At 42.4% G+C, this 13,545-nt stretch overlaps 1 pseudogene; it reads right to left on the reverse strand.

The window, feature by feature from the left end:
* Nucleotides 1–12,988: 12,988 nt before the first annotated feature.
* Nucleotides 12,989–13,545, reverse strand: part of LOC101997731 — a 15,810-nt pseudogene continuing 15,253 nt past the window's right edge.

Consider the following 13,545-nt stretch of genomic DNA (forward strand, 5'->3'; position numbering starts at 1 on the left):
TCATTCATGAACTATGGAAGTGAGTCACGAGTCACAGCGGACTGTCTAGCCGACAGCCCAGCTTCCCCCGACCCTGGCTGCTACATGCCTGCTCTGGCTTAGGAACCAGGAGTCTATGTGCTCAACTGGAACCACAGCAGCTTCTTCGCTGGCCTTTTGATCAGCAGACCCTGCTTTCCTTCATCCTCTACCACGCTTTGCTTTGGGAGTGAGTCCCCTTAAAAATTCTGACAAACGTGCCTGCTTAGGGAGCATGATGCAAAAACATTTTGCAAATAGAATATAACACAGACTCAGACAACTTAGGATAGTCCCTAAGGCCTGTCTCAGGTGCCCTGAATTTCTCCTTCCAAGTCATTTATAGACAGCAGCAACTGTTTGGTAGTCTTCCTTAGAGGAGGCAGATCACAAGTCACTCCTGTGTCAGGGTTGGCATTGGGACTGGGTTTTTAATCAATGAAATGAGGTACAGGTGAAGACTTGTGCCTCCAGAATCTTCCATTTCCTATCTCCTAAAATGCCCCCATGCTCCAGCTGCCAGCTCTGAGGTCACATAAAATTTCCCACTATGCTGTGGGGATACTTCCCTTTCTGCTCAGCTATTGTATGTGGATGTGGGGGAGAATGTGTGAGCGTGTTCATGTCTGTAACACACATGCAGGTGTGGCAGAAGTGTAGGTGGGCATATGGATGCTAGGGCTGAGATTTGGATGCCCTTCCTCAGGAGGTATCCAGGGTCTGCACTGGGACGTGGGGCACATGATTAGACCAGGCTGCCTGGCTGGTGAGCTCCAGGCATCAGGCATGTCTTCCCACCTTCCCAGGATGGGCTTATGAATGCATGCCACCAAGCTTTCAGTAGTTGTAGTTTGTTTATTTTTTTGCATGGGTGCTGGGCTTGAACTCAGGTCCTATTTTTTGGTATGGCAAGTATTTTGACAGCTGAGCTAGCTCCTTAGCTTCTGTGCTCAGTTTTAAGTTTTAGCTCACTGTTGCAATATTCCCTGCTTGTGAATGAAGACTGTGAGGTGACTGTCGGGAGAGTGCTTGATTGTAGTCATGCCATTTGGGACATAAGCCAGCAGATGGGACAGGTGCAGAGGGAGGTGGTGGGGAGGGAACGGAAGGAGAAGAGGAAAGGGGAAGATGCAGTCAGGATTCAAAACAAACAAACAAACAAACAAACAAACAAACAGAATCTACCAGCTGAGCCCTGTTCAAGTTCTTAATCCAAAAGTCATCATCTGTAGTGGAACAATGGTTGTTTTAAGCCTCTGCATTTCAGGGATAACCTTGTAAGTAGCAATTGATGATTGGAACAATCTCTTGTCTATCTTCTTGAACAACTTACGCCTCATTCCAAACACCTGCTCTGGAAAGTACAGATTTTGGCTTTTACATTTTTGAAGATTAAGTCATGCCATGTCTTTCTGTTTCTTTCAGTTAGAATTATATATGAGTCAGAACAATAAGTTATTGGATTTTTATTTTTTGTCTCTTGTGTACCTGAAGACTTGGATAACAAGTTGAACATGTTCTTATTCCTTTATGAGAAGAGACGTTTCCCCCTCTTCCCTCACCGGGAGAGTTCCTGCTCCTCTTTGACATGGATGCTAAGTTCCTCTTGTCATTGGAGGACAGATAAATGTACAAAAGAAATTCTTCTTGCTCCATCGTACACTGCCATGGTTTAGGGTAAGTCAACCTGTTATAGCAACACAGTGTTGAGTTTATTCAGTGTTCATCCTTGGGATTGATAATTCCTGGAGGAGAAGTGTGTGTATCATCTTGTCGTCTGAAGGGCTGAGAACAGTATCTGCTATGTAGTGGGTGCATAACCAGGTAATACGCTGAATGAAGAATTGACAATCAAATAAAAACATAGCAAGTACTCTGTCTGGCCTCTACATCAGTGAAGATTCAGTCATGCCTTGCTGGTCATTTCAGTTAGAGATGCGTGAAACAGAGCAGCAAATTACTGATTTTTTAAATGTTTGCTCTTTTGTGAAACCAAAGTCTTAGGTAGGTCAGTTAGGTAGAGGGAACGTGGTATCGAGGATTCTGGAGTCCTAAAACGCTCACAGGATGCAATGCAAGTAGCATCATTGATTGAGGATGCTGAGTTCTGTAACTGGGGGACCTGGTCAAGTAGCTTTCCTCCGTAGGCCTATTTCCTGTTGTGGAAAGGTAGATTTGATAGGGGATGTGTAGTAAAAGGTTATTTGTTGGTTCCCGGATGCTTAGCCCCAAATAAATCACACAGAAACTATTAACTAAATCACTGCTTGGCCCATTAGCTCTAGCTTCTTATTGACTAACTCTTACATATTAATTTAACCCATTTCTATTAATCTGTGCATCACCACAAGGTTGTGGCCTACCAGCAATTATGGTAATCTACGTGGGATGGTCAGACCCCATGCCTCTACCTCTTTTTCTGTTTCTAACTCTGGATCTCTTTGTGCCATGGTGGTCATTGTGGAGACGCCTCTGTTTCCAAAGAAAAGGTTCTGTGTGAACCACTGCTGTCCTTATTCACATGGCTTTCCATGTAAAGTTCAAGTGGGGCACCTCTATAAGCCTTTTCCAGCATGTGTCCCTTCCCAATGTGCACATTCCACACAGGCTTGCCAAGAGTCTGAAATTCTTGTTTGATTTATTTTCTTAGAACCTTGAAGGCCCTCAGTGAGAGCACAAGCTTCATTTATTCATTAACAGAATTCATTACCAGACACCATGACTTTCACCAATAGGGCTGTTGTATCTGCTGCCTCATACTGATTTCTTTAGAGGTTTGGAGTCTATGATTCCCGTCCGAATATGTACAATAATTCATTTTACTCAGGCATCTACCTCCCTCTCTGAGTTTTATTCCTACTGTATTCTTCCCAAAACACAATACTGCTCTTACTGGGAGAATGGCCAAGATAGATAAGATTGAAAAAATGATTGCATCCATCCATCTATCTGTCTGTCTGTCTATCTATCCATTCATCCATCTATCAATCATATATCAATCAGTTGATATATCACTTACATCTATCTATCAATCATTAATCAGTCTCTCCACCTATCATCTATCTGTCGATCTATATAGCCGTCTATCTTTCTATTTGTCACGTGTGTCTGTGTTAGCACATTTACACCTCTGTGCACACGTGAAGTCAGAGGACAATTTGTGGGAATTTATTTTTTCCTTCTTCTGTTGGGTCATGGGAGTTGAAATTAACAACAAACTTGATAGCAAGTGTTTTTAGCCACTAATCTATCTTGCTGGCACAAGACGGGTACATTTTAATGAAAAGGAAAAAAAAAATTAGAAAAGCAAACCCAGCTCTGGAGCCTGAGGAATTATGAACTGAGGCGGTCTGTGTGAAGACGCAACCTGTTCTAGGAGTCTTTGAGGCTGAACGGAGGGGCATAGGAGGCCCAACTTGGCAGATAAACCTTAGAGAAATCCCTGGGATTTTCTGAGTCAAGTACAATGCAAGAAAAATTGTACACTTTTACAGTATTGTGCACCAGAACCTCTAGCCCCCCAAAACTTTCAATATCTCCAAAGAAGACCTGAACTCGCTGAACAGTCAGGCCCTTTCAAACTCCTGTAACACCAGACAGTCACCAGTCTAGTTTTTGTCTGTGGATTTACCTGTTTTGTATAGTTTATGTAAGTGGAATAAGAACAGATGTGGCCTTTTGTAACTAGCTCATTTCCCTTAGCATGGTTTTAGGTTTATCTAATTTGTAACACTATCAGAACTTCAGTTTTGGGATGATAAATTAGAACACATGCATGCATTTGTGCGTGTGCATGCGCGCGCGTGTGTGTATGTACAAGTGTGTGAATTTCACTACAACTCTTTTGGAACCCATATTTGGGTCATCTTAGCCTAAGAATTGCCTATGGAGCCTTTGTGACATCCCAGGTCCTTGAACTAAGAATTGTTCTAGGTCTTTAAGAACTTTCCTTACAATACAGGGAAGACCTGAGGGCTCGCTCCTACAGCCAGGAGATCATACCTAGTCTCCTGACACACTGTAGTTGGTGTGATTTTTGCAGCAGAAACTTCTGTCAAACCTTTAGCAATATTGTAGGAAGGAGGTCTGGATGGTAGAAATAGGGAGAGAGAAAGTATATGAGGTTTATATCTTCATAGCTACCCAGGGTCAAATTGAAGTAGGAAAAAGACAGCAAAAATAAAATCTCCCAGTATCCTATGAACTTTCCTTGAATCAGCCAGGATGTATTCCATGGAAGGTGATGAGAGAACGTGGGAGGGTGGCTGCCCAGAGAACATCGAGCTGTTGTCCTCTTTAGGAGGTGTGAAGCATCCTTGAAGCACGTTAAAGAAGCAAACGAGCACCACTGTGTGTCTGCTAATCAGTGAGCATCATCTGCGGTTGAACTGATCACCGTTCTCCCTCTTGAGCTTCCGTGCGTGTCACCAGAGGAAAGCCTCCACAGATAAGTGTGTGAAAGTGCGTCAGAGTCCAGTGAGAACCATGACCCACCAGACTCTTACATCAGATTTTGCCAGCTGAGACTCCCCCAGTAGAGAAATACCCAATTAACTGAACAGTGAGCCTCTGTCTGTGACCACTCGCTGTGAGCTGGGTTCTGTGCTTGCTACTGTCGTCACTGAGCTAAAAGGAAGGGATTGTTACTAACATCCAAAGCAAAGACAAGGGCATTCAGACTCAAGAAACTGACGTAGCATCCAAGAGCCCACAACAAAGTGATGCAGTTAAAACCCCAACCTCAGGAGTTTCCCTGCAAAGATGATGTTGGTTCCGGGCTTAGGGAATAGCACCTACTCTTGGTGGCTAGAACTCTCAAGGACTAAAGCAAATTCTCTCTTGAATTTAGAACATCTCCCATCCAAATGTGCTATTTCATTCTGCATCCGAGGGAGCTAAACGTTTTCCTCCTGAATTTCTGAGGTGCGTTTTCAGACAAGAAACAATAAAATTTCAATTTAAAAGCTGATTAATGCGTTCAGACAAGGAATGCTGACGTGCAGCTGCAGAGTGGGAATGATTGCCAGGAGAGCCATTCGTCTTGGAAGTAATTGCATATTTTACTTGGCTTTGGATTTCTGGAATGAGATCTTTGGGAAAGGGCTTTTCAATTTTATACAATTTTCAAAGCAGTGCTGTAGACTAGATCTTTGCATGAGTGGAGATAAAGACATTTGTCTCAATGGAGACTGCAGAGTTGATGGGACACGAATTCCCCCACTCAGCACCTTGTGCTGGGTTTCCCTTTCTAGAGCTGCAGATGGGGCTGTGCTCATGAGCAGTTACAAGAAGAAGCTGCCGCCAGAAGTACCTGGAAGTGCTGAGTCTGGGACTTTCTTGCTGCCTTTCTAATTCATGGTCTCTCTGTAATTGTTGTTACATATAAATGTATATAAAGAACAGACAAAGACACAAACAGAAACACAGACAGACAGACAGACAGACACACCAAAATACATAGCTACAACCTGCTCTGTTATTCTTCCACATTCATTTCCCCATACTAAAACATATTCTGGCCAAAATTTCAATACATACAGATTGAAATCCATCAGATTAAAACCAAGTATGCCAAACACGTTTGGTAATTTGGACCTTGCTTCACTCTTCAATACTGATTTTGACCCAGCACCTGCCTCATACTCAGGACAGTTCAAACTCAGAGTGCGCAGTCTCAGAGCCCTCTCATCCCGGGCTTTCCTACACATCCTCTAACCTAGAATCATCTTTCTGTCCCCCTCTGCTTTGGTCGGCTACCACTGCTGTGTCTTGGGCATCCCTTTTTCATTGAGAACTTGTTCTAAATGCTTTCCCAAGTTGGGAAGTTAGTGCACTGAGTCATGCTCCTTCAGTGGCAGACTGTAATATCTGTGGTAATACGAGATAACCCTTGTGTTGGATAGTAAATAAGTCCTTACCCTTATATCGCATTCATTTGAGAACATGGGGTCTGCAATGAGAGGGCGTGTCTAGACTTGTTGCTCTAAACAGTCAAGAAAAATGGACAGTGTAGCAGTCCATGGGAGATGGTGGGAAAGTTCAATGGAGAGTAATAAATGTAGTCTAATTGTCTCTGAGATAAATTTAACACCAGATGAAAAAATAAGGGATATTTAATGTGATCCAATTTTACTTAGAGAAAGGAAGAGACTCAATCTGCATGCTCATTGCTGAAACCACTGGTGTTTATGCCTCAGACCTTCAGAGCTGCGGTAGATGGAGATTTGCAGAAAAAATGGCCAGACATAGCCAGATTGCTTTTACTTTGTTCTAACTCCAGACAGCAGACTAATGATCCAAGGACTGTCACTGAGACATAGAGCATGTGATCACGCAGGAGGACCTGGCTTCTCAAGACCTTCTTGGTTTCTTGCCATCTGCAGGACCCAGTCAGGCCAGGAGATCCCAAAACTGTTTGATGACCTTCATCCTTTAAAGAGTAGGTGAAAATCTCACTGGCCAATGTCAACGGGACCTGACCATCAGGTTCATAGTTTGCTGTAATATCATAGTTACACAACCAAGAGCCTTTGGCCTTTATTTCTTGCTCTGGCTACACTGGTTTCCTTGAATGTTTAGTGCAACAAGGTTAGCCATGCCCTCTCATTGCAAAGACTATGCTCTCAAGTGAATGCAATATAAAGGTAACACTTGACTATAGCAGATACATGTTTCAAATTGCTTAGCATATTACTAGAATTATAAATTTTCCACATTTATCTTTTCGACATAATGTACCTGTAAGTAATTAGAGTCAGAATATTTCAATCCCTTAGAATTCCAAGTGATCATAAAAGGGTCCTAGGACAAATGGGTGAAGCTCAGGCAGCAGAATCACTAAGCTTGAATGAAATGGAGGGCAAAGGAGAATATATAAGTTGATGGATGTACGAAGAATTACACTATCTACCCACTCAAATGAAATTATGAGTTATGCGGGATTCCAATGTGAGAAGTAGAGGAAGGTCAGAGAGCTCATTTTGACTCCTGGTCTTTAAAGGCCACTTAGTGATGGCTGCTAAGTGCAAGGGTTCTGGGCTAGGGTAACAGCTTCAAGTCCTGGATCCATCCCTTATGATCTATACAACCTTGGAAGATTTACTTAACTGCTTCATGCTTCAGAAGCCTTAATTTAAAGGTAATAATTGTGCATACTTTAAGGGGTCATTCATGACAAAGATTCTATGAGGTGGTTTTTATTGTGCTTCATAAATGCTGGGTTATAATTGCTATCATTTTTAAGGGTCTTTGTGTGGGTGGAGCCTCTTGGCTAGATGTGGTCTTTGGTACTCATAGCTCTTCAAAAAAATGTATCAGAATATAAGATATGAGGAAAAACATGTTATGTAAGAGCTATAGGATCAGACTGAAGAATCACTCTCAAAAATTCTTATTTACTAAGATCACACTCTAAGGACCATGACCGTTTGGAAGAACTTAAAAAGTCACCAAAACAACCGTTTTTTTCCAAATAGATTTGAGGCATCTTAAAGAATAATTGTACTAAAAGTTTAACAAAACTGAAGTCTAACTTCAAGACCAAGGAAATCAGGAAAGACATGAGTCAAAGACTAAAAAAGCTGTGATCACAAATCAAGGTTATACGAGGCAATGTCTAAAGACAAATAGCATCTTGTTTTCAATGAAAGTTTTATGGATTACAGGGACAGTGGGCAAGGGGCAAAGAAGATTGTTATCAGTGAGGACTAGTTTGTCTGTTATTAATCTGGGAGATGCTAGCTTGAAAATGGTTTAAGTAAAATGATTTTAACTAAATAATCCAAGACTGTTCAATAGAAGTGATGAAGTCCCTTATTAAAATCCCTAACCACATATACTCTTTCCCACCATATTTACCTTCAGGAGTGGATCTATCATTTTTATACATCCTGTTATCTATCTATCTATCTATCTATCTATCTATCTATCTATCTATCTATCTATCATTATATACATTAGGTAAAGTAGAGAGTACACAGGAGGAATAAGCAGTATTCATGGAAACCCAGCACACTGCTCCTTGGTAGGTCACTGAGAGATGACTTCTGCTTTGAATGACTTGCTCCCCCACTAGACAAACAAGCTTTCCTCTGTCTTTAGGTCTGTCTTGTAGTATGCAGGGCTAATAAAGGCTCGATGTCTGATGAAATAACTTGAATAAACAATAGATGTTTAGATGATGAATTAATCCTCTTCTAAGCCCTTCCCTGCAGACCCTACACCATTCCTCCCTGTCACTGCTTAATGGCATACATCTGAAACTTACCACCTGAGACCTGCTTCAGTTTGTTAGGTGTTTCTGAGGTGCCGATAGCTCTTTTTTTCACAGTCCATTTCAATTTGGTGATTATTCAGTGACAATTTACGTGAAAATAAAAGTTGTGGTATTTTTATTTGCCAGAGAATATAGGATGATGAATGGTCAAGTTTTATGTTGTTGAAATGCATACCAAAAATGTATAGTAAGTATGTCCCTGCGCTAGATGCCGTTAGACAGTAGTCAACATACTCGTGAGGGAATCCTTAGAGTGTGCCTTGTTCATGAACAGTTTGGAGTTTGCCTAGGCGGTTTTTGGTCTTGCTTTGGTCCAGTATTTCCTCACTATGTAATCTTCCCTACATTTTGGAATGGTAATGTGTATCCTGTGCCATTACATCTGGAAGTATATGATCTATTTTTTTAAGTTTGATTTTATTACAGGTAAGATTACAGTTAAGAGATTGCATGAATCTCAGAAGAGACTTTGGACTTTAAAACATTGTTGAGAGTGTGATAGATTATGGGAACTTTTGAAGTTGAACTAAAAGTATTTTGCACTATGATAATGTTACCAGCTTATGAGTGTCATGGAGTGGAATGTGGTAGTTTGAATGCAATTGGCCCCCATGAGCTCATTGGGAGTGGCACTGTTAGGAGATGTGCTTTGTTGGAGAAGGTGTGGCTTTGTTGGAGGAAGTGTGTCACTGTGGGGGTGGGTTTTGAGGTCCACTATGCTCAAGATAAGCCCAGTGTCTCACATCATTTCCTGTTGCCTGCAAGTCAAGATACAGGACTCTCGGTTACTTCTCCAGCACCATGTCTGCCTGCATGTTACCGTGTTGCACCATGATGGTAATAGACTACACTCCTGAAGATATAAGCCATCCCAATTAAATGTTTATCCTTTATAAAATTTACCATAGTTATGGTGTCTCTTCACATCAATAGAGCCCTAATTAAGACATCTGATAATCTGCATAAGGTCATAGGCTTTCTCTCTCTCTCTCTCTCTCTCTCTCTCTGTCTCTGTCTCTCTGTCTCTCTCTCCATGTGTGTGATTATTTTGTATACTGCTTAAGGGGGGATGTGCTGCTCTTCCCTAGTTCTTCATCACTCATCGAGGAGCTCCATTTTGAGAGGGAGAAAAGGATGAACATATTTCTAGCAGTCTCAGGAAGACTGGGTGTAGTGAGGATCCGATGGATGCAAAAATAAAGACGTTCAAGGTTGGAACAACTGCCCAGGCTTGAGAAGGATCAAGATGAGCTCAAAACATTATCATTGGCTTCAAAGATCTTCCTTTTTTATTGATCCAGAAGTTCAATGGAAAGGAGGAGAATCTGAGTTGATACCAAAGTAGAGATATAATCTGATATCAGACTCTAACAGATGGGAATGACAAAAATAGGAAGATGCTCACCCATCGAGCTAAAAATTATAGAAACTTCAAAAGAATAATTTTCCAATCAGAAACCAAGAAGATTTAACTGTGAAACTAAAATTAGGAAACATGTGCATCGCTCACTACCAAACATATTTATAATTTGTGAATTTATAAAGAAATAGGTGATGCTACTCTCTTAAAAGATTGTTTCAGACTTCACATTTTTTGACAAACACAAACATCTTCCATTCTATAGCTCTGATATGTTCTCTCCAACTATGTGAGAATTGTGTCTCTTGTACATATTTTCAGTCTTTCAGAAGATATTGCCACGTTTTAAAATTCTGTACTTTACTCTTTGTGGTGATTGGAAAGAAAACTGCCCTCTAAGCGAATGGCACTATATAAGGTCTGATTTTGTTGGAGTAGGCATGGCCTTGTTGGAGAAAGTGTGTCGCTGTGGAGGCAGTCATGGAGGTCTAAGCTTCTCTCGGTGGCCCAGTCCATTTGCTGTTGCCTGCAAGATGCAGGACTCTCAGCTACTTCTCCAGCACCACGCCTACCTGCATGTCATCATGTTCCCCATCATGATGACAATGAACTGAACCTCTGAAAGTGTATGTGAGTCACCCCAATTAGATGTTTCCTTTATAAGGGTTGCTGAGGCCATATTGTCTCTTCAAAGCAATAGAAACCTTAACTAAGACATCTGTTTTATGGAAATACACTTGTCTCCATAAATATACAATTCCACTGCATTATTTTCTGGATATGAAGAGGATGGTATTCAGCAGAGAACTCCTACCCCAACCAGAGCTAGGATTTGTCTTTCTTCATGATCCAACTGTGGTCTAGTGGAGAAGATCTATTCTTGGCTTAAGTGTGAACATTTTGAAGTTTCAAACATTTGCTCTCAGGAATATAGAATTTACTGCTTCTGGAGTCGAAACAAAATGAACAAATCATGGAGTATGAAAGCTGTCTCAGTCTCATATGGTTTAACTATGTTTTAGTAAGGTAATTTTCAATGAACTGGAAATGTGGATGAATTGTCCCTGGTGATCACTCCTGGACTCAGAGATGCGAGAGAGATGCGAATAAGCAAAAAGCACTGTATTTTTCTAAACACTGGATTTGAAAACAAAGTTGGCCCTGTTACCTGGAGTCAGTAAGAGACTGCATTTCCCCTCTCTCCTTAAAAGCCCACACTGGTAGACAGGCTGGTGCGTGCCCTCAATGTCTGTATCTTTGTACAGAGTATAGGGGTAGGGGAGATAGAATTGCAGAATTGGTCAGCAGTGAGACTTTTCAAGGCTTGGTAGTAGTGAGTGTTGACCTAAATTAGATTTGGTTTCTTGGTGTAAGGGCATTACACTCCAAAGTTTGTAGCATGATTAATAAAATCTCAGACAGAGAAATTGGGGTTCAACCTGGAGGTCAGAAAAGCAAAACGGCCAGCTACTGGCTCTTACCTCTACCTCAGTCCGAAATGGCCATCCTGCCTCCAGGAATCTCAGAATGAAATCGTATACAAGAGCTGTCTCCTTCTGGTTTATATTCCTCTCTGGGCTGGGATTAAAGGCTCGTACTGCCCAGTTTCTATTGCAAACTAGTGTGGCTACTGAGATTAAAGGTGTGTGTTGCCACTGCCTGATCTGTAATGCTGATCAGTGAGGCTGTTTTACTCTCCAAGCTTCAGGCAAACTTTATTTATTAAAATACAAGTGAAATATCACTTCAAAGGTTCTTCCTAAAAAGTAGGCTTCCAACGAGGCAGCGTGACAGAGGAATGGCTTCAGAATCCCCAGATGACAAGGAAGAGTGCATGAGTGTTGGCTCTCATCAGTTAAGTTGGTTGGTTTCCCCTCAAACTGGGAATCTTGGTGCTGAGCCCTCAAAACTGAGTCCTACCTATAAAGAGGAAGGTGTCAAGGCTCTTCCTCAACTGAGACAGATGTTAGAACTATTTTTCAAGCACTTCTCCCTTCTGAATACGCATAACCAGTTGTTCAAGGCCAGTGTGTTACCTGGCATAAACAAATAAGGAAATTGGAGCTCAGAGGAGAAAACCATTCACTGAATGGAGTACCGACACTCATTAGAAGGGTAGGTCCCAGGTGTTTGCTTTCAGGGTCTCCACTCCCAACTAATCTTAGCATTTAAGATGCCATGGGCAAACCAGCAAGGAACATACCTGTTTCCAACTCTCTTCTCAAAGGTCATTGGATGAGGCAATGGGAACAGGGATGACTTATTGCCCGAATGACAGCTACACAGACAGCTGTCCTTTCTCTCCTGTTGTCAGTCACCAAAACAGTACAGTCTCAGTGGACAGGCTCGTCTCCAGAACTGCTCTATTCCTGCCAGAAGCATTGCATTCCATGTCAGAGATTCCATGCAAGCAGGTGAGCCACAATTTCCTGTTATGAATCCAGGTCCCACTGGAAACGTAGCAACATTCTTCTGCTGTACCTGCTTGTCCTCCAGCGGACTACGTCTTACTTAAGAATCCCAATATTGTTTCCCTGGATGAGGTTTGGCCAGAGCCTGCACCATGGATTGCACCACCGTTGGTGCTAGGCCTTTTGGTCTGGGTTTTTTTTTTTTTTTTGATTGTTGGTTTTTTTCTGTTGTTGTTCTGAGACATTCGCTCTCCTTCATTTAGCTGTATATTTCATACTGTTGCCTTTGCTCTTGCTACCCTAAGTCCTGCTATTCAGCCCTCCTTTCTTCTTCTCAAGTCCCGTCTTTCACTTAGTTTTGCTCAGTCCTACAATTAGTTGGGGTTGAGCTTCTCAGACTTTTCATGTGTCATTGGGCATGCCATATACCAAGGGTTGTAGGGAATAAAGAGAGGCAACATTAAAATATCTGTCCCTTTAGTAATCATTTGAATGATACATGGATGCTTTCCAGCTTTGTCCCTAAAGAAAGGGAAGTTAGGCTTCTAAACTAGTGACCGGTACAGGGTCTAATAGAGCAGAACTGGCTCTCTTCTAGGAGACATATGGCCGTACCAGGAGACAATTTTGGTTGTCACAACTTGTAGGAAGCTCTTGGTCATGACTTTTGGGCAGATGCCCATGCCTGCCTTTAGACACCCTCCAATACACAGACAGCTGCTCCCAAAATATCAATAGCATTCAAGTTGAGAGTTCTTACTATAGATGAGAAAATATGCACCTTGTATTCAGTATTTTGAATACTGTGTGTGTGTTCTATATTGATATTAACATTAGTAATGTCAACTTCAGTTTTTTTTTCCAGCTTGTAGGAACTTTATTTTCCTTCCATCTTTTTTCCCTTTGCTCAGGTGACTGCAGAGCTCAGGACCACTCAGTGGTGGCTCCAACCCACTCGGTGGCCTGCGCTGTGGGAGCTGCTGACCAATCCTCAGTAGTCGGCTGGGCACTCCAGTCTTCAGTAGGGAACTGCTGGATGGACACCGAGGGCACCTGCACCCCCTCAGACCAGTCAGCTGCCTCTGGCTGAGCAGCAGTGAACTCAGGAGCTGGTGCAATCCATTCGCCCTGAAACTCCTCCTTGGTCACGGCCTTCTCAGCAGCAGCCTGTTCATCCTTCTCAATCTCCTCTGGGTCTCTGTAGAAGTAAAGATCAGGCATAACCTCCCATGGTTGCTCACGGGAGATAGTGCCACGCATGCGGAGTACTTCACGGGCCAGCATCCACCACATCAGGCCACTGAGTGAGCTCCCTTGTTGTTGCACGGGATGGCGATGTCCACATAGCGCGGAGGTGAGTCTGTGTTACACAGGGCAATGGTGGGTAGGTTCACGTAAGACGCCTCTGTGAGGGGCTGGTGGTCAGCCCTGGGATCGGTCACCACTAGAAGCCGTGGCTCCCTGAAGGCTGCCTGGATCTG

This window comes from Microtus ochrogaster, chromosome 15 (assembly GCF_000317375.1).
Source record: "Microtus ochrogaster isolate Prairie Vole_2 chromosome 15, MicOch1.0, whole genome shotgun sequence".
Classification (NCBI taxonomy): Eukaryota; Metazoa; Chordata; class Mammalia; order Rodentia; family Cricetidae; genus Microtus; species Microtus ochrogaster.